Source organism: Cygnus olor, chromosome 1 (assembly GCF_009769625.2).
Source record: "Cygnus olor isolate bCygOlo1 chromosome 1, bCygOlo1.pri.v2, whole genome shotgun sequence".
Classification (NCBI taxonomy): Eukaryota; Metazoa; Chordata; class Aves; order Anseriformes; family Anatidae; genus Cygnus; species Cygnus olor.
The window spans coordinates 178049710-178076200 of record NC_049169.1 but is presented as its reverse complement, the minus strand read 5'-3'; the positions used below and the strand labels follow the sequence as shown (position 1 = coordinate 178076200).

General features: G+C 39.9%; 1 protein-coding gene across 8 annotated transcripts in view; it reads left to right on the top strand.

The window, feature by feature from the left end:
- The window catches only part of ENOX1 (ecto-NOX disulfide-thiol exchanger 1), a 365243-nt gene that overhangs the window by 183806 nt on the left and 154946 nt on the right, over positions 1-26491 (top strand). Inside the window, exon 4 of one of the 8 annotated variants that reach the window (XM_040541524.1) lies at positions 16774-16896. The exons of 6 other annotated variants lie outside the window; for them this stretch is intronic. The gene's annotated coding sequence lies outside the window, so the exon portion shown is untranslated. Of the gene's footprint in view, positions 1-16773; positions 16897-23868; positions 23988-26491 lie in introns of those variants that run through there. One more of the 8 variants, XM_040541539.1, reaches the window with a different exon arrangement.

Genomic DNA, 26491 nt, shown 5'->3' with positions numbered 1-26491 from the left:
TGTAGGTGGAGGGAATGAAGTCTTATACCTTTGAAGAAACAAATGTGATAGTCTGGAGTTCAGTGTATGAGATCATTTATAAGTGAACACACACAAATTATGTGTACTTTGCATTTAAATACATGCAACTCCAACAGAAATAAAAGAAGCCAATAGTTTTCTCTGTCAGTTTGGCATATCTCTTCAAATTAGAAAATACATATGATACTGTACTTACTGTGTCAGACTGAGCTGCCAAAACAGTGTCACTTGCCTCACACAGAAAGAAAAGTATGCTCCGCATAATTTCTTTTCATGTAGTTCTGCTCTACCATCCAAACATAGCCGGCATGTGATAACATGTGGGATGTTGAGCACTATTGTTCACATTTTGTCATGCTATCTCATATAGATCAGTTATCAGCCAGCTGAGATGTACAGCGGCTCTGATTTCAAGGTCTCTCTTCACAGAATGTCACCTGTTAGCTGATGGGACAGGAGTTTGACAGGTCCACTGATGGCTGTTGGGTTTCAGCTGAATATGTGATGGTTGTACTGTGAAGACTAAGTTTCCAGTGGTACATAATTGCCCCAAATGGTATTTTTATACCAGTTTCAAAGACAGAGGCTTCAAGATTTGTCCTGTAGTAGTGGTGTCAGTAAGACTTTTCCTCCTGGTGTTTGCCCAGAGCAGTCAATATATGAATGTAGGAGGGAATGGCATGTGGGAGTCGCTTCTTCCCATCAGACAGAGATGGGACTGGTAGTCTTACAAACTACCAGTTGACAAAGCTTACTGTTGGATTCCCATGCTCTGCACAGCCCTCCAGCTTGTATCTGGGTATAATCCAGGGCTGAACACGATCCACAGAGATCTGAAAATATGGTGCTCTAGCTATTTTAGAGATTGCCTCTCTTCCCTTACATGCTAGTACAGTGAAAAAGATGAGCAGGTTCTTGCGAGCAGGTCCAAGATCTGGACAACTCACTCCTGGAAATTGTTACTGGGGAGGACTTTTGGCTTTGAGTGTTGCATCTTTACTGCCCAAAGAGAGCTCAGGTATGCTCTGGGTGTGAAAGCTTCTTTTGTGGCCTCTAACTTTTGTCAGAGCAGCTATGAGTAGGGAGGTCATTCAGCTTACTTTATTTCCTTCTACACAGAGCAGGATTCTTTTAAAAACGGTACACCATGTATTTATTTATTTATTTTCATGAATAAATGAATTGCTTAGAATAGAGGTCTGAGTTTCTTCACCTGATAGAGAAGCTGACTATATAAAGTTTATAAGTTTATAAACCAGTCAGTGCTGAAAATTTTTCCTGTTCCTACAAATTATACACATTCAGTGACAGCCAGGTAGAATTTGATGCTTCATATTTCCTTTCTGCAAGGAGTGGACTTTTGAAGAATAATTAAAGAATGTAAAATATTTGATCATAAGTAACCTGAATTTTCAATTTTGAAGAATAATTAAAGAATGTAAAATATTTGAACATAAGTAACCTGAATTTTCAATGACTTTCACAGTTATGGGGCAGTTCTCTGAAGCGTATAAACTGTAAATATATTGAACTTCTCTGCAGCCCAGTTAAACACAGAGCACATCGGTATGTCAGGAGATTGCTGTGCTTTACAGAGGATCGAGAGAAGATTAGGGCCTTCTTCTCTCCATCCTCTTTCATCTTTCTTTTTTCCCCAATACCTAAATTGAGATTGATCATTTACCAGAAAAAAAAAAATAACACTATGAGCAAAGAAGCGTAACTCAATACAATACTGAAAGATGCTTAGCTGTCGTATCGGACTCAACTTACTCTTAAGCAAAGATTAGCAAGGATAACTTATGTACAAGGCTGTAAATCTGCTTAGCGTTCTGTGACTCTTACAGACAAATAATGCTTCCAAAACACTGCCTTTGAACACTGTGAGAGTCACCTTTTTGAATGACTGATAAATAAGTCTGATGATTTCAGCCGAGAAAGTGAATAATCTTCAGCATTCTGAAACATGGAAAGCAGAAACATAACTCATCATGTACATTAGTTTTCTGTGTTATGGTCTCTCTTAATATAGACATATGTTGCAAAAGTTTATTATAATGAGTAACAGTCCATGAAGTATTTTTTGTTATGAAGCTTGCATTATTGCAAGTGATTAAGTTTTGCCTTTTGTTTAAAAACCCCAAACAAAAAAATGACACTATGTACCCAAATTTTCCCCAGAACATACTCTTTGAAAGTTTGCCATTTTTGCTTGCCTTCATTACTTTGATATTTTCGTAGCTCAATAGATGAATCCACGACAAATGTGTAAAACAAATGCATAAAAGAAGTCCACAAAATGTTCTTTTTGTCCCTTACACCTAAAATCTCTGGACTTCATGAAGAAGTAAGGTTGAGTGAAAAATAACATATTTTTTTTCATGCATTTTTTCAATAGTACTTGTTAATCTGAAAAAAAAAAAAAAAAGGCAAACCAAAGATGTACTAAGGATCTATTTTTAAAAAGTGAAAATATACTGTTCTAGAAGACATCTTAATACCTCAAATGGGATATATATGTATTTTTTTACTATGTGATTGTTCTTCTTAATTCACAGAATAGAATAGAGTATCCGGAGTTGGAAGGAACCCACAGCGATCATCGAGTCCAATTCATGTCTATAACTTTGTTGTCTGTTCTTTATTATTATTTACTTCATTGTTTTAGTCTACTTAAATATAAGTTGAGGGCACTGTAATGATGAAAAAAATCCTACAAAGACATTACTAAGAATAAGACTGTATTAAAAAAAATAATAAAAATTGGCATATCTGATGGTTGTGTTCTCTGTTTTTTCAAATTAAATCAAGTTCCAGGATGATTTTTCTTAGACCAAATCCATTAGCAATTCTGTGGTCCTGTTCAGGAAATTCCTGTCATCAGTGAAACTTATCTGTCCAAGATTACCAATAGTTCTACGGTATTAAATCTGATAGCTAGCACTATGCTTTTTTGTTCGGGATTGATGATGGGCTGATGATGGAGCTGTGTAGACCTTGGTCATCCTCTTTGCCTTTTATAAGAATTGACTTAGTTTCAACTTTCTTCCAGTGCTCTAGAATTTCTCTGGTATTCTGAGATTAATTGAAAATCAATTCTGGTGGTTCAAAACGTCCTAAGCCAGCTTTTTGTATAAAAATGCTGATACAGCTGCTGTTTAATATGTTTCCAAGCTGCTGACAGCAAAGAAAGTATTTGTCATAGCTGAGCATGAATTAAAACATCAAAGACGCTAAGCAAACTGCACCTGTGTAGCATGGCAGGAGTAGGTCAAGGGCAACAATGGAGGGATTTAAGGCATCTCCTAAGAATGCCACTGACTAACATGGCTTCTCTGTGGAGTGACTTCAACCTCACTTAGTGAACACAATGGTAACACAGAGAAGAAAAACTCAGTCTATGGAAACACAGCACACACTGCACAGGACAATAAAGAAGGAAATGCTGTCAATCAAAGCAATACTTGAAAATCCAAACAGACCAGCACAAAAGTAGAATAAGGAAGTACATTTGGCAAGGTACGTACTTGATGTAGAAGAGTAAACTTCAGGAGAACTTCTTCTTACCCTCAAAGGCAGAACAGATCTATTTATTGAATGTTAATAGTGTTCTTGCATCTTTATTGGCAGGTCTATCATTTCTTTCCAGCAAAAGACCAAAGTCACTGCAGAGATTCTTCTTCTGCCAGCCATACTCAAAAAGTTACTATTATCTTTTACTCTGCAGAATATTGATTTCTCCCCCCTTTCTTCTAACGTTTTCTTCATAATCATCTAATGTGTATTAATTGCAATCCATTTCCCTTTGTCTCCTGCTCTAGTTTATTTTTATAGCTGTTTTAACTTCAGTAAGCCTATGTGACAATTAAGACAAGTTTTTCTTTTTCTCATTGTTAATGTTTTTTAGCCCCAGAAAAATGTTCTTGAACAGGTCCCAGCTTTCATCTTTTTCCCAAATAAACTGTTTCTACAAGCTGAATTTGCTCCTTATTGTTCTCAGGATTGCAAAATGAGTCCTTTTATGGCACCAGGTATATTTGTTTTCATTTTATCCTGTTTGCGAATAAGAAACATAATGAGCAAATGGTGTCATTCATAAGAAGCAACGGCTAATTTTTAATTCTGTGGTAAATTTTATGTTATCTTCCAAGATAAGATGTAATATAAAATTCCTGCAAGCTAAATGCAATTCTTACTGAGTTCAAAAAATGTCCTTATGTAGAATTTTGTTGTTATTTCGAGGCAGCACAGAGCCTCCAGCACATGCTATTGAAATTGAAGTTTTCCATGGTAATTCAGATTTCTCCCAAACACAGTATAAACAGACACTTAAGGAATCCCTCATCAGCATTTTCCTCAGTGCATTTGTGGTCTGGAACAGATATCACCCTATTTATTCTGCACAACCTTACTTAGCCAGATAAGTCTTTTCCAAAATTACACAGATTCTGGCTTCCTCCTTTTGTCACACCAGAACAGGTTGGAAAGACTTCACCATTTCTTTCCATGAAACACCTCCCTAGCCTGAGGGCCATGGACACATCCTGACTCTATGGCTCAGTCAGCCCTAGCAGATCAAAGATTTCACTGGATTTTGATCAGAATGCGAAACTGCTTAATTCCAGAGATACTCTCCTATGAAGAAAGGCTGAGAGTTGGGGTTGTTCAGCCTGGAGAAGGCTCCAGGGAGACCTATTGCAGTCTTTCAATATATAAAGGGGGGCTTATAAGAAAGAATAGGACAAGGGGTAGTAGTTTTAAACTGAAAGAAGGTAGATTTAGATTGGATATAAGGAAGAAAGAAATTATTTATTCAGGGGGTGGTGAGGCACTGGCACAGGCTGCCCAGAGAAGCTGTGGATGCCCTATCCTTGGAGGTGTTCAAGGCCAGGCTGGATGGGGCTTTGGGCAACCTGATCTGGTGGGAGGTGTCCCTGCCCGTGGTAGGGGGTTGGAATTAAATGATCTTGAAGACGCCTTCCAACCCAAGCCATTCTGTGATTCTATGGTTTCATATTTTTTTTTTTTAGTTCTGGCATCCATAAAATGTTAGTCTGATTAAGTGCTGGCCTTCACCAAGGTGTGAAAAAAGAGGTGAGTAGCAGAGCCTTTCTAAGACGTTACAGAAATTTGGACATCTCCACATGTCCCTGTGCCAGGGCTGCTCCATGGGGAAGCAGAGCATGCAGGGATAGTGTCCCCTGCAAGTTCCATGGTGCCCCAGCCAGGCCAGCAGAGCAGGACCCAGGTCAGAAGTCAAGCTGATGGGTCTGGGCAGTGTAATGCATGCAGGGAGTGAGGGAAGGGTTGAGCACAAATACAGCTGAGAAGACATGGGGGAAGAAGGTCCCGGTGAGGCTGCTCATGGTGCCAGTTCACACTTTAGCTCTTCCACAAAAAGTTCAGTTGGCATTGATTGAGGAGGACTAAAATGACTGCTGATCATTGCCAAGGGGTTATTGCTTCTCATTATATCAATAAAATGAAAGCAAGGCTCCAGGTTACCCGGGCAGTGTGTGCTGATATGAAATGCGGCATAAAAATTTCCTGCCTGTGGTGAGTTTAAAAAGACCATAATCTGAATTTAGTGAGCCTTTCACTTGCATTTCAGACTAGGCCTATATGCAAATTCTATAAGAATATATTTTAATGTCATTTCTAACATGGCAAAAGACCCTCAGTACAGCCCTCAAGATCCCAAAGTAGAAAAAGCTATTAGGTACGTTATTATTTTAAATTTTAATCTATTCTGATGTTCACGAAATGCTCTATCTGTAATGCCTTCTGTATTAATCATAAATATTTTATCCTTCCTGGAGAGGGCAAGCTGACGTAATGTCTAAATGACAGGGAACTTGTCTCAGCTTCTTTATAATACTTGCTAGACTTAAAATGAATATCAAAAAGTTCCAACAGAGCTGTTGTGTAGATAATGAAGGCAAAAACTTGTCTAGAGATATGAAATAATAACCGCATGCAGCTATTTGCTTGCTTGCTGTTTTCTAATTTACAGAAAATGTAGGTCACTTACTTATAGGGCAGCCATACAAATACATTAAGTGCTGCAGTAATCCCTGTTACAAAAGTAGTGGCATGGAGGAAAGATGAAGAAGCAACAACACCAACAACAAAAAGTATGATAAAGGTTTCAGAAGCAGAAATTTGTTGATTAGTCGTATATACATATTTTTTTTCAATATTGCTCTGCAAAGAATGGTCAACAACAGGATGGAGCCAGTAGTTCCATGTCTGGCCTCTGAAAAAAAGACAAGCACATGTGTGCAGAGGTTGAAGCACTGGCCTGAGAGTCATTGACATCTCCTGTCTCATCACTGCTCATCTGGTGATGGGTATGAGCTTGGATATATGGCTCATTCCTCATCCACATGCAACTGGGTCTTGTCTTTCTTCAATCTCTATCCTGTCGTATTCAGGTTTTGTCAACATGCTTGCACTGAAATGGGGAGAACTGTCTTGGTTAACATTGTACTATGTAATGGATCTTTTCAGTGGATGAACAGGAGGTGCTTAAGAAGAACTAAATCAGCTGGGTGTCCAGTAAGGCAAGGCGTGACATTTTTATTGCCCTCCAAAATCCCCAGACCAAGCTTCTCTGCTATAGCACGGACATGCCTGTGTTCAAAGCTTAACAAAGACTAGGTACTAGCAACGCTGTGTGGTGTGTTTTTTTTTTTTTTTTTTTTTTTTTTTTTTTTAATTGCAGCCTGCAAGGAGTTTTTATTGGTTTATTTCTTGGCTGAGAGTAGAGTGGTCAGAACCATACAGCCAGGGAAGTGCATATTTTAGAGCACCAAATAGATTAAAAAAAAGTGGTGCTCCTCCTCCTGATAGATAAAAGCCATTCCTGTCCACAAGCTGTGGGCATGCTTACTTCTCATTATTAGCTGTCATTTGAAGGTGATGAAGAAAATTAGCAAGGGAGCTAAGCATTTGAGGAGAGCATGAGGAGGGCAAGACACCTTACTAGAGCTCTTGGGTAGGAGGGGGTGGACTTAGTTAAAGTGATGGTTGTGGGAGCATTTTATACATCTGGTTCAGTTCTGTGGCTGGCTCTGTTTGTGGAGGGGAGCCTTGGCTATCGTTTGGTCCCTCTGTTTTATTTTAGCTTCACATTACTCAATGTCTGATTATGTTGGACAATATTCACTGGTGCTCTTGAGAACATTTTGGACAGTGATGAAAACATGACAAAGATTATGTCCATATCATTCTATCACTGTTTAGGAAAGCTGTGAGCATGAGCCAAGGCAGGCACTGGATGGTTTGCAGAAGAAGGGGTGCCAGCCTAGAATAAATAAATAAGTTAATCAGTCTCCACTCTCTCCTGCCACCCTGACTGCCTATGTGACAAGCAGATGAGCTGGGAGTCCTCCAGCCTCTTGAGTAATGGCTCTGAGTCTTAAATATATATATATATATATATATAAGAGGGAAAAAGAAACCTGCTTTGTTGCTATAGGCAGATGGGGCTAAGGAGATGCTAAATTTGCAGACAGCTTAATAAAAGTGTGGATGATAGATCCTGCTGGCAGAATCAGGTGCAATGCATTGACAAGAACTCCTCTGGCTAGTGGTGCTGGTCATGGTGGGGTGGGAATTTTGCACATCCTATGGATTTTGGCAGCATGTGTTAAAGCTGAGAGCATTACTGGGCATGCTGTTCAGCAAAGCAGTATTTCTGTTCATGTTTCCTTTTCAACTACATCCAGCCTGTGTTGCAGCCGTGATAACTTGTGGCACAGTTCAGTCCAAAAGATGGTGTTGCAGGCTTTGTATGTCACTCTTGTTTACAGTGCAGACATTACAGTCTCTTTCAGGTCTGGTAATGGGAAGTTTTCTTGTGATGCTTCTTCACAGACAAAGAACTTGCAAGACACAGTGGAAAGTTGTTGTTGCCTAACATGTCCCCAAATGAACTGTGATAATGCAAGTTATGTATGGGTGTAATATCAGTTATTTGTGCTGACTATCTGCAATTGTTAGGTGCTGCTGTGAGAAAAATGGTTACTTGAGTTTTTGGGGTTGTTATGTGAACCAAACAAAACCAGACAACATATTTGGCACGTAAGGAAGTTTTATATTGTCATTTCATTGTAATGCTTTCAATGCATCCAAAAATCTTGAACTATTCCAAATTCATGCAGTGTCTTCAGTGCTACATATCATCTTTTTATCTTAGGTTTATCTGGAAGAAGTGTCTCCATTAACCAAACCAAAGGTGATTCAGGAATACTGATGATTTCACTGAGGTTAATATTACCTTATAATAAAACCTGTTCTTTATGGATTCACTTACTTAGGGCGATAGTGCTCAAATATAGTGGATGATATTAAAATCTTTAAATATGTTTTTGTAAGTAACTAAAACTACTGTGAAATTTATTGTATTCCCTTCTCTTAGATTAGGGAATAAAGCAGTTACTTAAATTATCTTCAAAGCAAAACTATAAAGATTTCCATTCAGGATTAACATTGAAAAAATGAAAATACCAAGTGCCATTAGGGGCAGTGTGATTGTATTTTAATATCTCCCACACCCAATGCTGCATCACTGTAAAGGCCTGCAAACTGATAGCAGAGGGCACGTCCTGTTTTCTCCTCCTTGTGCCTCTTGGCCCACCTGAAGAGATGTGCCACCCATATGAGGGACAGGTGTGCTGCTCAAATGTCCTCCACTGTCATGTAGTGAGGGACTGCTGCAAGGTTTCCTGTCCCTGTAGAGAGATCTTGGGGCTCTGCGGTAGCAGGGTGGCCTCCAGATGCAGAGGAGGGAAAGAGGGGTTGGAAGCAACTGCAGGGCTCCAGATGCCCTATCCTGCTGAGAGATGAGCTCTGGGTTGAGGAAGGAAAGAGCACGGTGTCTAAGAGTGGCTGGGGAAAGGGGGAGAGAAGCTTTGGAGAGGCTGCAGGACTAGGGGAAAAGTGCAGGAGGCAGTAGCGGGCTGTTAGTGGGGGCTTGAGGCTTTTCCTCTCCGCCCTAGAGAACCCCTCTCCTTCCACATCCTCTGTCTGTGAGATATGCATCTCTGAGCTCACATCTCCTGGAACTTGAAGACCATCCGGTATCTTATATTCATTCTAGCTTGTAACAGGCATCTCCTCCCAATTCATTTCCAATGATGCCTCCTCAACATTCTTGGTCCTCCAAAAAGAGGAAAAAAGATTTAGAAAGAGGAAATGTAGAGACCTCCTAGAGGGGAAGCTGAAGTTGCTGCCAAAATTGGGTGTGAAGGTGGCAGCTATTGAAATGCAAGGAGATGTCTACCCTCCTCCACCTGCTTTGCAGCACCAAGGTGCAGATGAGACTAGTCAGGTTAAAGCAGCCCGTCTTCATCTTTTTAGGCATTGATAGTGCTTATCAGTAAAGTAGGCAGGGGCCATCCCTGGGCAATGCTCACCTGCCTGTATTTGGAAGTCTACCTTAATGATGTTGCCTGGATCTCAGGAAAGTTTGGTTCATGGTAGACCTATGGACTCCATTCTGGTTCTGTCAGCCTTTTTTTTCTGCTCGCCTTATGGAGCTATGATGAGTTTTAAAGACAAAAAGAAAGAAAACATCTCTGGTACTTAACTCAGCAGCAGAACAAAAGTACTGCAAAAGTACTCAAATAGGTCTGTTGAGTAAAAATGTCTGTCATGGTAACTATTCTGAGTATAGCTGCTCTTCTGTGACAACTCCTTTGAATTATTTCCATGTGGAACACAGCAGCTCTGACAGAAGCTCTTTTATAGAGGGAGGCAATTTTCCTCATATATGACTTGTCAGCTGCTAACTGTGGGTGTGTAAATATAGCTGAAGTTTGGAAATAGTGCTGATCTGGCAGAGGCTTGGGCAGTTATTATTTATGGCTGAATGGATGAGATTTGCCAAGCTGGGTTTGATGGTAAGCTTTGAAGGGCGGGTACATTAGCCAAGCTGGTGTTTGTGGAGCACCTCGGCAGTTTTATATTGATTCAAAAAATGCAGTTGTTCTTGAAATGGCTCTATGAGTGGTGAATAATGTATGTAATTTATATAATAACCATAACAACATTCAGAAGCACCTCACTTTCATTTTACTCCAGTCTCATTGACCCTTTCTCTTCCCTTTGCTTTTATGGCCGTGTCCTCCCTTTCCCATCATTCTTACATAGCATTTGGGGTTTCTCCTCCTCCCACTCCATCTTTCAGCTGAACTCCCACAGATCATAGGATCTTCCCTCCACACCCCTGGTGTGGGCGACCTCATTTGTTTGGAGACCTTCTGCTCTTATCTCTTCACTGTTAAATTACAAATTTATTTCTGTGTGCTTGTTTTGTCTTGTCATCTAGTGCCAAGGTTCTGGTTTGTGTTCTCTCTCATAAGCAATCTTTCCTGGTGCACTCCCTGCTGTGCCTTACCATGGCATGCTCTCTTTGTGCCAGCCTGTACTTTCTGTATACACACAGGGTCTTTCCCATAAAGCCAGTTGTTTCAAAGAAACTTTAAGTTTATGGAGCAATAGCCAAGGAAGGTCTTAATAGCTTTTAAAGGAAAAAGGATATGCCTGTCTTTGCAAGCCTACCAAAGATGATACTATAACTGCATTTCTCAGCCTTCTGAGACCTTTTGCTTTGACTGGAAGCCCTTTTCCTGAGAAATCGTAGTAAGATTTTTCTTCTATACTTTCAAGGTCATATATCCCTTTTGATCCGGATGATCTTCTCATTCACATCATCCAGAAAGAGTGCTAGAGAGCTCAACAAACCTTTTTACATTGTAATATTCCACATCTCAAGTGCCAGACCTTTTATGTTCTAAAAGTCAAATAAATGCACTTTTATCCCTCATTCTACCTATGTGTATGAAAATTATCTATGGAAGAACCCCCTCCTTTATACAGGAGACCTTCAGATCCTTTTACTAATCAAATTTGCTCTCCATCACAGTATTGCAGAAGGTGCAGCAAACTCAAGGAATAATTAGTAAAAGAAATACAGAAGTCAGCAGAAGAGAACTTCCTTCTTCAGCAGTAGCTTGTTTTAGTTATGTCTTCTAGGATGTCTAGGAGAGAGGATTGTCTCTGTGCTTTCTCTGCTGCATACAGCAGCAAGCTTATGTTGAAACCTAAAGGTAGTAATTTAGCTGGAGTTGTCAGAAAGCTGGAATTTTGTATGCGCTCGCATTTCTTGCAGATGTCTGTCACACAGCAAATGTTGCTGGCTGACTGCCCTTAAAATGCTGGGGAAAAAAGGGTTCTTGAAAAAGGGAAATACTAATGACTTCGAGCCACTTCATATCTAATAGCTAGTGCACTTCCTGCTTCTAGGGAACAAGAACAATGAAACGTGGAGTTTGTGGAAGGCTTTGTGTTGTTTCTGAAGAGATACTTGTAAATTCCCTATTTGGTGGTTGACTTTAAAAAACAAACAAAAAACAAACAAACAAAAATGGTCAAATCACTAAGTGATGATGACAGAAGTGATCATATTATTCTAAGTTTTACTCAAAACATATATTGTGTTGGACAAAAAATAAGAAACTATTCAGAAAATGTGCTCTAATATACCCTGCTGTGTTTTGGTCTCTCCAGGGAGCTTCATTTTATGACTTTATCAGCTTACCTTAAAGCCACAGAATATGTGATTCACAATTTCACCATCCTATTAGTTCGTGCTTCTGTTGGGAAAGTGAATCAATTTCTGTATCTGATGTATGTATGGACAGCTTCCTTTTCCCTATATTCTCAAGGGGAATCATGAAATGTCCAAAGTATAAAGGTACACAGAGAGACAGATGAATTCCAGTGCTGAAAGCTGGAAGTTAAGACATCTAAATGTTAGAACTTTAATAAGAATTCGATAATCAGTGTTTTGCCAGCAATGTGGCAATGTACTTTCTCACAGTGCTATTTGTACACAGTGAACTTTGGTCACTGGGTGCCACAACCAGGAAAGAACAAAAGACTTAGCAAATTAAATCTAAAGATTTCCACTCCTGCTGTAGAACGGATAGGTATAATGTACCAGTTCATTTTAAACCAAATTATGTGTCAGGACATTCAGAAACTTCTCTCTGAAGCCAGCAGTGTGCAACCTCTGGTACAACAAGAACTAAGATGCTTAAGGTCCAGTTATGAATTTTGATGAAAAAACTTTAAACAGAAAAAAAAGACATTCAAACTAAATAGCTCTGTGACATAATTAATCTTTCCCCTCCTGCCATCCTCATTATTCATTCAAGTGCACATGTGAAATAAGGACTTGATCAAAAGTCCTTTGAAATAGATGATAATCTGCCAGCCGTCTTGGCTGGGGTTTGGACAGCGACTGTATGTTTGTGTTGTGCCTTTATAGTAGGCATTTTTCAGATTTCTTGAGTGTTGATGGAGCACATGACATAGAAGAAGAAACTGAGACAACTGAGCATCCGTTTTGCCTTAGGAAAACATGCCTGAGGGAAGATCTAAATGATATCTTCAGCTGTCTAATCGGGGTATAGGAAGATGAAACCAGACATTTCTTGGAAGGAGAAATGATGAGAGAAGGAAGGGAATGGACACATCTTGCAACGTGGGAAATCCCATCTCGATATTAAGGAAAAGCAAATTACAGTGAGGTGATCAAGTACTGGAGCAGATTGCACAAAGATACTGTGAACTCTGTTCTTGGAAGTATTCAAAATCCCATAGATATGAGCAATCAGGTCTAAGTTGACCAAGCTTTGAGCAAGGGATTGTATCAGATGACTGCCAGAGGTGCCTTCATTCTGTGCTTCTGTGCTTCTATAAATGCTGTTCATTTTATATACTTTGCAGTTTTCTAAGTCTCAAACATAGTTGAACTGTTCTGTGTGTATTCAGAAACTGCTGGGTTTGCTGTCATTTGCTTACACAAATGAGAAGTGGAAAGGTTGTTAAAGAAAGGGTTTGGTAAACTGCAATATCATGTACTTTTCTCTGCATCTATGCATTTTACACGTTTAGTTTACAATACCAGGTAGAAAATATGTGTTGAGAGCTTCCTGTTTTTATAACCTGAGATATCTGTATCTATGCATAATACATAAATGTGGTGTTTTCTTCTTCTTTTCTCTCTCTCTCTTTTATTTATTTATTTATTTATTTATTATATGTATATATTTTTTTTTTATGAACAAAGCAAGAAGAAGCATTCTGTGGTTGTATGGAATATTAAAACATGCCTGCATTCACACTGAAAATAAGCCCAAGTCTAATAAATATTATTATGGCCACAGATGGATCTGCTTTCCCATATAAATATAAGCATATCTTCTTGCTTCTTCTATTAATCTGTATCTTCATGCAGACGTGTTTTGCAAAGCATGCTTTTTCAATACCTTAGCCACAGAAAATTTTCTTTGAAAATCTCTTAAAGTTAAGACTTTTTACAATTATTTTGTCAAAAGCTGACAATCAAAACTGATACTGTTTGAAATATAACAATGTTTTAACTGTTTTTAGTAAAATATCCCAGTTTTACTTTTTCTAATTAAAAAGGTATACATTTCCTTTTGAAATCTTTTTAAACTTTAAGCTAGACAATTTACAAACTTTTAAAACAACATTGACATGAAATACCTAATGAATGGAAACTTTCTTTGCAGTTCAAGAAAATGTTTAAGATTTTGATCACTATCTTTGGTATCTTTAGGTTGATGAAATAAACTTCAGAATTTCATATGGTGTAGGAGCAGAACTTTTTATCCAACATATAACATGTTTTATAGCACATTACAACAAAAGGTGGAATATGGAGTATGTACAAATGGATTATGAACACTGTGGTTTTTATATGGACTGTAGTAGGTATGACCTGTAGTAAAAGTCTGGAAATAGGACAAACATGCCTGACCAAGGAAAGGAAAGGAAAGGAAAGCTGAAAGAAAGCCTATGTCTTTTCTAAGGCTACAGCCATCTGAATAAATGTTTGTGCCCTTCTCTGAAAAATAGAGTAGAAACTAGCACAGAAGCAGAACAGTTTACCATGAATACTTCACATGGTTATTTCTACCTGCTGCATCATCCTGCAATTACTATTGGGACATCTGTTTTTATAACTAGTAATTTTTTTTTTAATTTATTTGGGACAGGTCTTGCACAGTTCCGCCTTCCTGGGGAGACAGAAAAAAAATAATCCTGTGAAAACTCATGTTTCTTGCAAGACACATGCACAATAAAGGCCAAATGGGATTCATCAGTATTATTTACTTAGCCAGCAGAGCTGTTTATCAGAACCATATACAGATCATTCTAAGCTTATAAAGGACAATGAAATAATTGTGACCAGACTGGCTAAGTTTCACTCTTACTTTCTTTCTGAGCATTGGCTTTCTTGGCTATGGAATAAAGCTTTTGATGAATAAAGCTTTGGCTTAGCTAAACAAAATGTTTTGTGTAGCTTAACTGTAAGCAGCCAAGATTGTAATTTTTGAGACTGGAACAATTTGTTTTCTTTCATGAAGCATTTCTGAAGCATTTTCATGACAAAAGTGTTGATGTTTTACACATGCAGTTTACCAAGGACTACTTTAAATCATTTTTAATTTTCAGTAGCTTTTCATCTACCTGCTCGTTGAGCAAAAATTGGTGACTAATTATTTTGTTTAGAAATGTCCATTATACTTGGTACCTATATGCCTTAATGTCTCTGTAATCATTGCATAGAATTGCAATGTCCATAACAACCTGCAAGTTATGACTGATGAAGGTTGGTACTTATTCAGAATTATGACATGAGGAATTTGCAAAAGCAGTGGATTTAGGTCCCCTTTGAAAGTGTTTTGTCCCCAACACCCTCCCAACACCCCCATCCTACCTCCCCACATTATTGAATAGCAAACTTCAGACGAGATGCAGGCACACCTGCTTTTGTTTGCATATAAGCATATACAATGGCTGTTTAATAAAACATGTATATATGTGTGCCTTCCTCAGAGGCTAGGATTATCCAAAAGTCCACAGGGAGAATCTTTACATGTGAAGAGCAGATACAAAACAATACTGAAAAAAAGAAAAGGTCTAATTTGATGCACAGGACAGAGAGCATATGAGAAGCTCCAGCAGCACTAGAAGTCTTGCTGTGCAGCAATGAAATTCCTGCTGCCTGGTGTGTCGAGTAAGCAGAGAACAACGTAGAGCTAAGCCTTATAGTCATGTAGAAAGATCACTAACACACAGAATCAAGGTAAAAATATCACTTCTATCCACGGCTTCCTTGCCAGGAAAGTCCCGCTTTCCCTTTTCTTCCCAACATTTTACTAGAAACGTCCTTTCCAGAGGTAGTGGGTTTTGTTTTTGCTGTTGTTGGTTTGTTTGGTTGGTTTGTTTTGTTTTTCCAGCTGCGGTGGGGTTTTTTTTCCCCCCCCTTTTTCTATTTGCTAGCCCCGTGGATCTGATAATCATCTGTGCACTGTCCAGTCATTGCTTTTCAATAGTTAAATCATTTCCACAGCTTGTTCACTACTACCACTAGTAGTTCCACTACTAGTCTTTAGTAATACCCTTCTGAGACTATATGTGTATCATATATTTGTATGTCTTCTCTTGCATGTCATGGAGTTCCTTCTGGGTTACAACACCATGGCTTTCAGGAGGTGGATGGTTCATTCTGGGACCAGAGTTTCACCCTGCCAGCTCATCTCTGCAGGGTTGGTAACACTTCGCACACCTTGTCTTGTTAGAGATGAATGCTTTATAACAAGAAATTACATTGCCAGAGAGCAAATTAGTGATTGATGTTAGATGGAGAGTTAGAGATTATAATTGTGCTAGCAAGATATGAGATGATACTTAAGTATAATTTAACAGTATCTTATTAAGTGTAGCAGTATATTAACCACCGCTACCTTAACTAAACACATAGAGAAGAATTGTAAAATGTAAATGCTCATTATTTCTATGTTGCCTCTGCTGTCAGTGACTGACTTGAAGGTAGGGTGATTGACTTGGGGCTGATTTAAACCTGTTTTATTCACGGACTGGGTTTTACACCTTCTCCAGTTGTTCTCCTTTAATGCAGGCAGGGGATGTCAACACATCTGCTCAATGCTGCATGGTTCATCAGGAGAGGAGAAGGTGACATATTTTATCCGGTCACTGAGATATCACTGTGCCATTTCACTCTACGTATCACAATTAAAGCAAAGTGAATCATTTACTTGACAAATTCAGTCTCTTGTTCTTCCTATGGAAGTATTATCTCTAGTTTATTTTTTCTTTGAAGTGCCTGATGGCAGATTGCTCTCATCACCTCAGATGCTGACAAACTGTAATTAGGTATCCGTGTGCATGGTGCTAGCTAAGGAAGGTGCAGAGAGCCAGTTCCTTCACCGGTTTGTTTAATTACCTTTGTGTGCTGGCTCCAAAGGATTTTGGGAGCCCAGCTTCCCTTGCTTTGTCAAGCTGTGTAAATCCCATATCAATTATACCTCCTATTCTGGAAGCAAATCGCAGAGTGTACAAGCTTCACATTTGCTTTGCATGACTATTTGTAGGAAGCAAACATAAAAGGAGCTTGTGTTCAGCCACAATAAATTCATTGTTAATATGAAGTGAATATTTATATCTTTCTTTTTGCTATTTGCCTGATGCTACTAGCAATTAATTTGGTATTCAACTAATTCTGTCCAGCCTATGCCAGATCAGAATTTTCTATCCCTGGGTTTCCAATACATTTCTTACACAGTATTTTGTCCTTAATGACTTTATAGCTTGTTTATTGAAAACAGGTTTTTAATTATTTTTCAGCAGTGTTGGAGACCTGATGAGCAATTGTTAGACACACTGGGGAGAGACATTCACCTGATTAATGTGAAAGTTAACTGAGCAACAAAATTGCCTTGTGAAGAAGCAGCTATGAACAGAGTTGAAGTGGTAAGAAAGTTTGAGGGAATCTGAAGAAAATATTTAAAGAAAGTTTGTTTAAAATGAGGTGCCCAGCAAGTTGAATGTTGAGTGTAAATATACAGTGCTTGCTGGCCAGTATGTTGATTGGCCTGTTTGTTATCTGCAAGAGCGAACACACACATGTGCTTATGAGAAGACAGTTTGTGTAGTCTTGACTGAAAGCTACTGCATTGGAGTGACAGGATATTCAAGGACTGTTTTTAAATAATAAAAAGAGAGAGAGAGAGAGAGAGAGACTGATGGGTCCTTCAGGTGTGTGCCAAAGATGAAATTGTGCTGCAGCCAGCACTTTTAATTGCATGCAGTGTTGGCGTCCAGCTTCAGCGCTAATGTGTGCTTTTGGAAACAGATCCGTCCTTTGGGAAACAGGTCTTTTCACAGAGAGAGGAAAGGAGGAGACAAAAAGTTCGTCACTCTCTTGTTGGCAGAGCTCACACTGAGAATATTTCAAGTGTTACCGACTTGTGCCTATCAGCAGCAATTAGGTTCTCAGTTTGCAGGCTTGTGGTCAGCTTAAAGGATCATAGCAGCATGATCCCCGCAGGGTTTTAGTACAAGATGCTTCTACTCATTCATTTGGAGGTTGTTTCCCTCCTTGGTGTTTCAAAGAGAGATATCTCAGTAGAGCCCCAGCAGAAACTCATGCCTAGATCACCGAGTTTCTTTCCTGTGGAGGGTTGTAGCACCCATGGAGAGGAGAACCACAAGGAGTTTTAGTGGGGACACGGCACACTGAGGCTGAAAAGTGACACAATTGGAGATGCAACTAGAAGAGGAGAGTTGAGGCTTGAGTGCTAGAGGAACCACAACTCAGCTGGTATCCAGTCGTACAACTTCCAGCTTTGAGTAGTTGACAGATGTCTCCTCACAAGACCAAAAAATGCACAATGTTTCAGAGTCATGGCATGATGTAAACCATTCCACCTGCAAACTTACTGCAACTGTTACAGCCCAAGACAACCCCTCTGCCTTGAAAGGTGGCTTTGTGCTCCTGCTCACTCATGTACTAGTGAGGGCAGAAGCTTTTCTTTCCAAAAGGAAAGGTGGGCTGACTTTTTGTATACAAGGTTGTGTTCTTGCTTGCCTGCTTTCAAGAGATGAGCACTGCTCAGATTACAAAGGATTTAGCTTGGGAAAACCAGATGGTTTTCTGTGCCATGCAGTCACTTTAGGAGTAAAGGGTAGGGAGAAGACTTAAAAGTCTTAAAGGTCAAGAAAATTAAGTGAAACCAGGCTGGATACATTACTGGGGTTTTAAAAGATTTTGAAGAAAATAGAAAGAAATGAGAAGGAAATTAACTAACACCTATTCGGAAGAGGAAAATACTCCCGTGATTAACAAGCACCCTGCAGCACCTTCGCTGTTTCATCTCACCTCCATTGTGACAAGTAACTTGGACAATTCTTTGCAAAATGTTTTAACTTCCTTTCCTGGATAACATGATGGACATATCAATTACTTTAATCTTGCTTTGTATGCTTATTTCTAAACTAGGAGGTCAGGTGGTTAGGGTTTCAGACTAGAATTCAGAGATCTGAATTTATTTCAAATTTCTGTCATAGCTTTGCTTTAGCAGGTCTTCAGCAGGCAACTTCCTCTGTCTGTGCTTCATTTTATTGTCTGCAAAAAGGAAATAGTGATGCTTATGTTCCATCCAGGGTGTCCTGCCTTACCAGTTTAGCTGATAGGATTTTTGAAGCTGTGTGTGCCTGTGTCTTGGGTCAGCAGTGTTCCAGCCTTCCTGGGCCATACCAGCCCTGTCTGTTTCAAAGGCCTTTGTTTTGCCTGGCTTGGAGGGAAAGTTCCTAGTGATGTTTGGATGTGTCTCTAGTTGCCATTTGTTATCTTTCACAGAGCACCTTTCTTAGACCTCCCTTGTAGAGCAGCCAGGGCACTCGAGCCAGCTTGGTGGCTGTGCAGGACAGCTCCATGACGATACAGAGCATTTTGGATTGCCTTGTGGGAGCCTAAGACAGGATCCAGCTCAACAGACTGACCAGACACATGCTTAATCTCTGCCTATTCAACAAATGCTTTAAACGTAAACATGCTCCAAAGTGTTTTGCTGTACATGGGTGAGCTCCAAAATGTGCTGCTGTGCTTTGCTAGATAAGGATCGGTATTTCTCTCCAAAAGAACTCATTATAGGACAGATATATTAGCACTGCCTGCGTTTCTAGGTGAGAGGCTTGACACTTTGCTGTCTACATGGCAGCTAAAGTAGACAAAAACAGAAAATATTTTTTTAAATTTCTTTCTGACATGTAAATAGAGATTATTCAGTGTGGTAATTTGCACATGTATTATAAATTAGTGCTATCAAGCTAAACTAAGTGATAGCAACCACTGATGTGAATCTTGTGTTCTTTATTGTTCAAAAAGAACAAAATTAATTTGCTTTAAATGTGCTTTTTGTTCTTTGAAGTACCTGCTGTTTAATGCAAGCTGCTTTCATGAAGGATATGCTGAATTGTTGAGTCCAAGCTTTTATTTTCCTATGTACAATTTAAAAAGCACATAAAGATGAAAGAGTTGAAATAGTATAGGTTATGTGTTCGAATGCCAAGAGTTCTCCTGTTTTTATCAAGATTTTAAAAATTGCTGAGTGTGATCACAAATAATGTGTTAGAGTATCACCTTTGAAAACTTTGGGAGCTTAATGTAATTTAAGAGCCAGCCTTTCTGATGGGATTGCAACTTGCTGTAAAGCTAACGCTGTGCAGCTGATAAACAGTGACAGAAGAAGTAGGCGATCCAAAGCGTATCCAAAACACCCAGGCCTGCGTGCATCGACTTCTGTTTAAATCACATATGGAAAACTATCAAGCCTGGGTGTTTAAAATGCCTGAGACTGAATAGTGTGTGAAGCATAAGCAGCAGCCAAAGTTTGTAAAAGCAACTCATGTCTAATACACATATATGTATGCATGTGTGTATATACATAGATACATATATACATTCATACAGTGTATGATATGTGTTCAGACCTGATACAGAAGTGTGAGTGGCAAAAGCACTTGTACATTTCTCTTCTGGAAATTTGTCCCCAGACTTACCAGTCCTGTTCGCAAAGCTTGGCCCTTCGCTGTCATTGTGCTGGCTGGAAAACCTAACATCATTTCCTTCTTTGTAACTGGGGCCCTTTCCCTAATTTGCTTGACATGGATACAGTCCCCAGTGGTCCCTGAAAGGGATCATAATCCATCCTTACCATCTTCATCCCTTGCATTTTTTTCCAGGTGGACACTCCACAACTCTCCCAACAAAGTGGATATTTTTTCTTTCCAGAACCCAAGTCTGACTATTTCTGGTAGGAGGCACGTAACAGAAACACATTTGCCAAGTGCTGCTGCCTCTTTCCTTGGATATGGGAAAGCATTTTGTTGAAATGGGAAAACCAAATGAATAGATCCCGCCAGCCCCGCACGCCTCCCGTCTGCGAGCATCCCCACCCCGGGGACGTGGGCTGTAATGCAGACTCAGGGGGCTGGGTTTAGAGGAGCCCTTTGTTGAAATATTGGCAGCACATCACTGGACTCGTCGTCGTTACAGATGGAGCGCTTTGCCGAACAGATGGATTCTCAGCTTTCGGAAAGAAAGGGAAGGTACTTGATGTACCACGGTGGGAAAGGAGGGGGGGGGGGGGTCTTCCAGGCATATGGGAAGGCAGGGAAGAAGGCACGTTCTGCACTTTTTGGTGCACTTGGAGCCTAGCAACCTCTTTCTGACAAACTTGCTGGGAATGTGTGAGCACAGAGCTCTGCGAGAGGGTGAAGTTACTGTAACAGAAGTGGAGGAAGTAATTTGCGCAGAAGCAATGGAAACGAAGGCAAAATCTAGAAAAGTCTGCTCTCCTGAGTGCACAGCTAAGTATGACAGCGAGGGATCGGGCAATGCTGCTGCCCGGGAGCAGAGGCACACTCTGTTGAGGCACAGGACTAGCACCAGAGCAGCACAGGACCAGTTAATATTTTAAAATCTGTTGTGCTGAGAACAGAGGTCAGGGATAGATGTTACCTGCCACTGTGAAGGCAGGCATCCCCGTTTTCCAGCAGTGCTTGCATCAGTTTCTATCTGTGATGGGGCAGTTGGCACAATGGCATTGTTTGGGGACCGTGTTGCCTTTTCTTGTCTTTATCATCCCCTCTCCACCTCCCCATCTCATTCATACTTCACCTCCATCTTAATTGTGAGTGCAGGATCCATTCCATGCAGCACCCAGGAGCCCGCAACCCTGACTGGAAGTGATGCTATCTGCTCCAATATTTACTGCTAAAATCTTTGTGAAATTGCCAAGTGGAGTGTGATAAGGAAGCCGCATGAACTGAAAAGAGCTATCATATTTTGGTGTTGTGTGCTAACTCTCTACAACTTTTCAGTCACTTTACCCATGCACACACACAAATACAGAGTTAGCACAAATATTGTACTTTATTGTGGTACAGTTTAGGAGATGATGACCTTGGACTTCAAGCTTCATTTTTTCCTCTTAGCTTAATTAGACAATTTCAACACCTCTTGAATGCAGGCATAAAAGCTATCTAGCCATCGTAAGGATGCCAAAGTCCTAGGAAATCCAGGTTTTCTGAGGAAAAAGAAAAGGAATGTAATAAAGGGCAAAAATGTCAAGGTTCTTGTAAAAGTGTGATTCTCTGCTGAAAGCAGATATGCAAAAACATCGCTTTCTTAAATGATGGTTCTGGCTTTTGTTCATAGTCAGGGTTGTCTCTGTAGCAACTGAAATGTCAAAAGTCTTTTTTTTTTTTTTTTTTCCCTGAAAAATAAAGTAAACTGGATTACATGCCCACTTGTGCATCAACTGTGCTCCATTTTGTAGGACTGAATTCTCAGGGAGGCTCTGAGATAAAATAAACCAGGAAACCCATCATTTAATTTTAGTATGAACATTTTTCAGATTGTTGTGTCTGGATCTCTGCCAAGTTTCAGCCCTATAATAAATTAATTCCAACCCACACAAAAGAGAAGAGGAAAAAAAGACTGCTGCAAGACAAAAACATTGGGCAATTTTTATGGGGAAACAAGTGGCCAAGAATAATTAATTGGAAAAGTAATTATCCAAAGAGAGAGTGAGCTCTCTTCTCTAATTGGAAGCTATAACAGTTTGCAGACTTACTAAACACAGTATAGGAGGAGCATCAGCATTTTACTTCACAAACCCGATTGAATTGAATATCAAGTTAAGATGTTACTTCCTCTTGTTTTATTTCTCCTTACACTCAGAACTGTGATTGAGGCCACTTCCCTCTCTCTGTGGCCAAATCTAATCTGGCTGCCGCAGGACTGGTGAAATTCACGGAGGTGATGAGCCAGGGTCTGCTTTCTGCATTGTACGTCTGGCTTTATTGAATCTCTAGTCACCCTCGGATAATAAATATTTCATATGTTGGACAGGTGAAAGGTTTCATTCAGCTGCAGATCTGCTTCCAAGGCAACCAATTCCTGTCATCTGAACAGTTTAAACATGTTGAAAACAAAGCTTTCTTTCTGGTTTTCTCCTCTACGATTTTATGTGTAAAGCATTGTCCGTCTCCCTCCAGTCCCTCCTACAAGCAGATACAGAAAAGCCAATAGCATTAACAAGTAATTTTAAACAATTTATAACCTAAATGTATTCTCTCTTCCAGTCAAGATGGGATGAAAAATGCCATTTTATTTTACAAGCATAGAATAAATATCTACAGGTATAGAATTGCCTGGGTTAGCATCTATAAATACCCTGCACGCAAATGTATGCAACTTCAACACGATGTTATGCTTTACATTATGATTCCCCATTATGATGGGTGTTTCCCTGGTACTGTTCTCCAGTAATTCTGTTACACGGCTGAGTTTCTGGGGGGGCAGTTCCCCAGTTCTTTCTATGAGAAAACTTACTGAGGAGATTGCTAGCAAAATGTCTCCAACCGCATCTGATTTCTGCCAGTGTCAGAACTTATGAGACATTTTCTTCTGGAAAATGTCTCCTGCCTCCTTTTACATCTTGCAGCTGAACAAGCTCTTCTAAAGAATAACTTTTCTCCTTCTTCCTCTGCACATCTCCAGACATTATGGTAAGCTGCTCTCCCTCCTCCTCTCAAGCTCTACCCACATGTGGACTCGGTGGCTTGTGCTCTTCTCCATGTCCCCTCTGCTCCACCTGCTGCTGCTGGCTAAAAGCAGCATTCTCTTCCTGCGTGTCGTGGCAACTGCGAAGAAAGGGGAAATTTTGGTAGGCAGACTATTGGTAAAGGAATTTTTCTACCATCTCAGGTCAGCCTTAGCCTGAGATGTTTTTACTGGAGTCTACCTGACCTTCTGCATTGATGTTCTCTTAATGTAATTATGACAGAGCAGTGGTATTTCTCCAGGAGACTCAGGAAATCATTTGGAAAATGCAGCATCTTGGGGCGAGATTGAGGGGTTTTAGCTATTCTGGTAGAGAACCATGCATAGCGGGTTTATTTTATCTCTGTTCCCTCTCCTGCTTACTGTATAGGTGCTGGTGCTGTCTTCTGCGTGTAGGAGGATGTTCTAGATCAGTTCAGAAAGGCTGACACAAAAAATGCACAACTGCTGGTTTGGGTTTAGGGGAGAGATGTGAAGTGGCTACAGGCTGTGATAGCCATCTTTGTGCCTGGTAGATCCATGGCTGATCCCCACATTAGAAACAATTAAACTACACCTGACCTTGCAGCCCTCCTCCTCCTGCTTCCAGGCATATAGATTTTAGCCAGCAGGTCTCTGGTTAACCCCTCCTCACTGTTGTTTATTTCCTGCCACTCCGCAGACACACCACTGAGCATTAAGTATGTGAACTCAAAGACGCTCCCTCTCTACTGTACAGTCTTAATAGCAAACAGTCACGAGCTGACTTTCTCCAGGCAGAATTATTTCTACCTAAGAAATGTAGGCTTCGGGAGTATGCCCTCTCTCTCACCCTTTTCATATTGCATTAAAAGCATCCACTTTGGGAAACTACAACTGTGTTTATTCGAGTGTTGAATTTGGAAATAGTACCGGGATCCCTGCCACTGCACGCTTGAACCATGAAGCCCAGGTCAGTTCCATTTTTTGGTTTTCATGTACTGGCACAGCGCTGCAGCGTTTTGAGCTTCCAGGTCTCCGTGGGAGCAATTCTTATTTTAACATGCAGAAAACATCATGTTTGATTTTATAACCTTACTTTTTGCTTTTTGTTTTTTTGTTTTTGGTTGGTTGGTTGGGGTTTTTTTGTACTACTAAACCAAAATGTCAGGGTGGCATGTCAGTAAACACAATGCGTTCAAAAGGGATCATGCTGACAGGCTCGAAAACTAAACACTCTGTTTTCAACAGGCAGGAGCAGCTCCGATTTTCCTTACTGCCAACCAGGCTATCCCTGGACCTTAGGGGACAGCTGTGCTTAATCTGCCTTTTGCTCCGTTGCTGTGACTGCCAGCTATTGCACTAAATAATGTGGTCTCAGGCTGTGGGAGGATAACAAGTTTCAATCACTGTTCACTGAGGTTGGCTTCGTGACTTGAAGGCTGCTGACTCAGTACCCCCTTAGTTTTGTCAGTGAATCAAAGCATTTCCTATCTTCCAGCCTTCTGCAACATTAGGAACATTGTGGTTTTGTTATACTGCTAGACAGAAAGGCACTGGGGCAGTTCTTATTGCACTGTCTGCAACTGATGGGTGTTACTCCTCTTTCATGGGGTACATTCTAAGGAGGCTGGTTTTGGTAGTAAGTCTACACTACACCTCAGAGTCCAAATTTCACCCAAACTGAGTTTTCATTTCTGAAATTTGATGTGTGTAGTCTCTCACTGTAAGATGGATTTGCACAGGGATGATCAGGGATGAGGTAGGAAGATTTGGGACCCTCAGTGTTTGTTCACCCAAATGTATGTTGGATGTCTCTATCTGAAGGCATAGGACTGATAGTTTGTTTATAGGGAAGACATTGTGAGTCTTCCCAAGAAAATAACAATGCTTTTTGCAGGGCAATATGTTGGTGTTTTACTGTGTTGCATCTGGGGATCTTGCTTCCCTTTAATTTCTTTAATGTTTTGATATTGCTAGGAATGCTCTTGCAGTAGAGTTCCTCTTGATGGAAGTTATGCCACTGTCATTTTTTTCATGTTTCATCCCATGGATGAAGGAAAATCTGGAGCATATCCAAACATGGCCTTTCTATGACCAAGAAAGTAGCAGCCGTTGTCCTCTTCAGTCACTAAAGAGCAGTCTGGAGAGCAAAATGCAGTGTCCAGCCCCAAGTCTTCTCTGACTTTTCTCTGGTGCATTGAGTTACACTGCTTATGGGTTTTCCTTCTTCTAAACTCTTCTTTCTTTGTGTATTTGTTCCTTGTCTAATTATTTTAGGTCAAGCCTACAATAGCTGCATAGATTACTGCAAAGGTAACGTTCTGTGATCTTCCTGTGGCAGGAAAATTTGCATGGAAAGATAAATATCTTTTTTAGGTATTATATTTATGGAAGACAATGGAGGGGAGAAGTTTTGAGTGACTGAAAATTTTGTAACTGCACCATTAATGTTTAATTACTATTGGCAGCCAAGAAATGCCTTTCTGGATTAACCAGACACTCTGCTTCGGGGATATGCATAGGTGGCAGAAAGTGATAAAGCTGGTGAAACCGCACCTCTGGGAACATGTAATGGGATCTTTCCTGTGATATGCAAATTATGCTGCCAAGTTGCTGTATAAACAATTCATGGGAGAAGTGGTGAGACGTAGTTAAATAGCTGGATCGCGTATCAAAGATAAAATCCATCACTGGGAATGGAAAAATGCATTAAAAGAGTGGGTTTGCTTTTTTTTTTTTTTAATATATATATATATATAATATTCTTTGCCCAAAGCATATAATTGCACTAAAGAGTAAACAGCAAATGATTTATCAAATTGTTGCAGTTCAGAGTAAAGGAGTGTTTAGGAATCCAGCATGCATGTAGTTTATGGCAGAGAAGACTTTTTCTTCTAAATATAATCTAGCCAATAATGTTACTCTTTTTTTCTTTTTCTTTTTTTTTTTTTTTTACAAAAAAAAAAAAAAGATTACTTCATAAATGTTAATTTGGATACTTTTCAGGCAGAAGATATGCACTGCTTACTTTTCAGTTATAAATCCAATCCTGACAGTTCCAAGCATGAGCAATGATCACAGGCAGCCCAGCAAAACATATTTCAGGGTCATATGCAGTCATAGATCGATGAGTGTGCATAAACCTTATTGACAATAGCAGAAGTTGAACTTGTGGCTTCAGAGTGGATTTCCACCTTTTGTGTTTTATACAAGGAGAGGATTCTGGCTAATCACATTCCTCCAACAAATCAAAGATTACTCTTTCACAAATGGCATCAAAACCCTCATTAACATTGCATCCAACCACATTGTTTTTCCTCAGAGGTCCATTCCTATAGCAATTTCCCACAGCCCTCTCCTCTACCTGCTGTTCATTTAGGTTCCTGTGTGGCTCAGCTGAAGGCAACTGAGAAGTCTCTGATTAACTTCAGTGGGAGTTGGATCATGCACTAGAGTCCTAAGAGGCCAGCAACA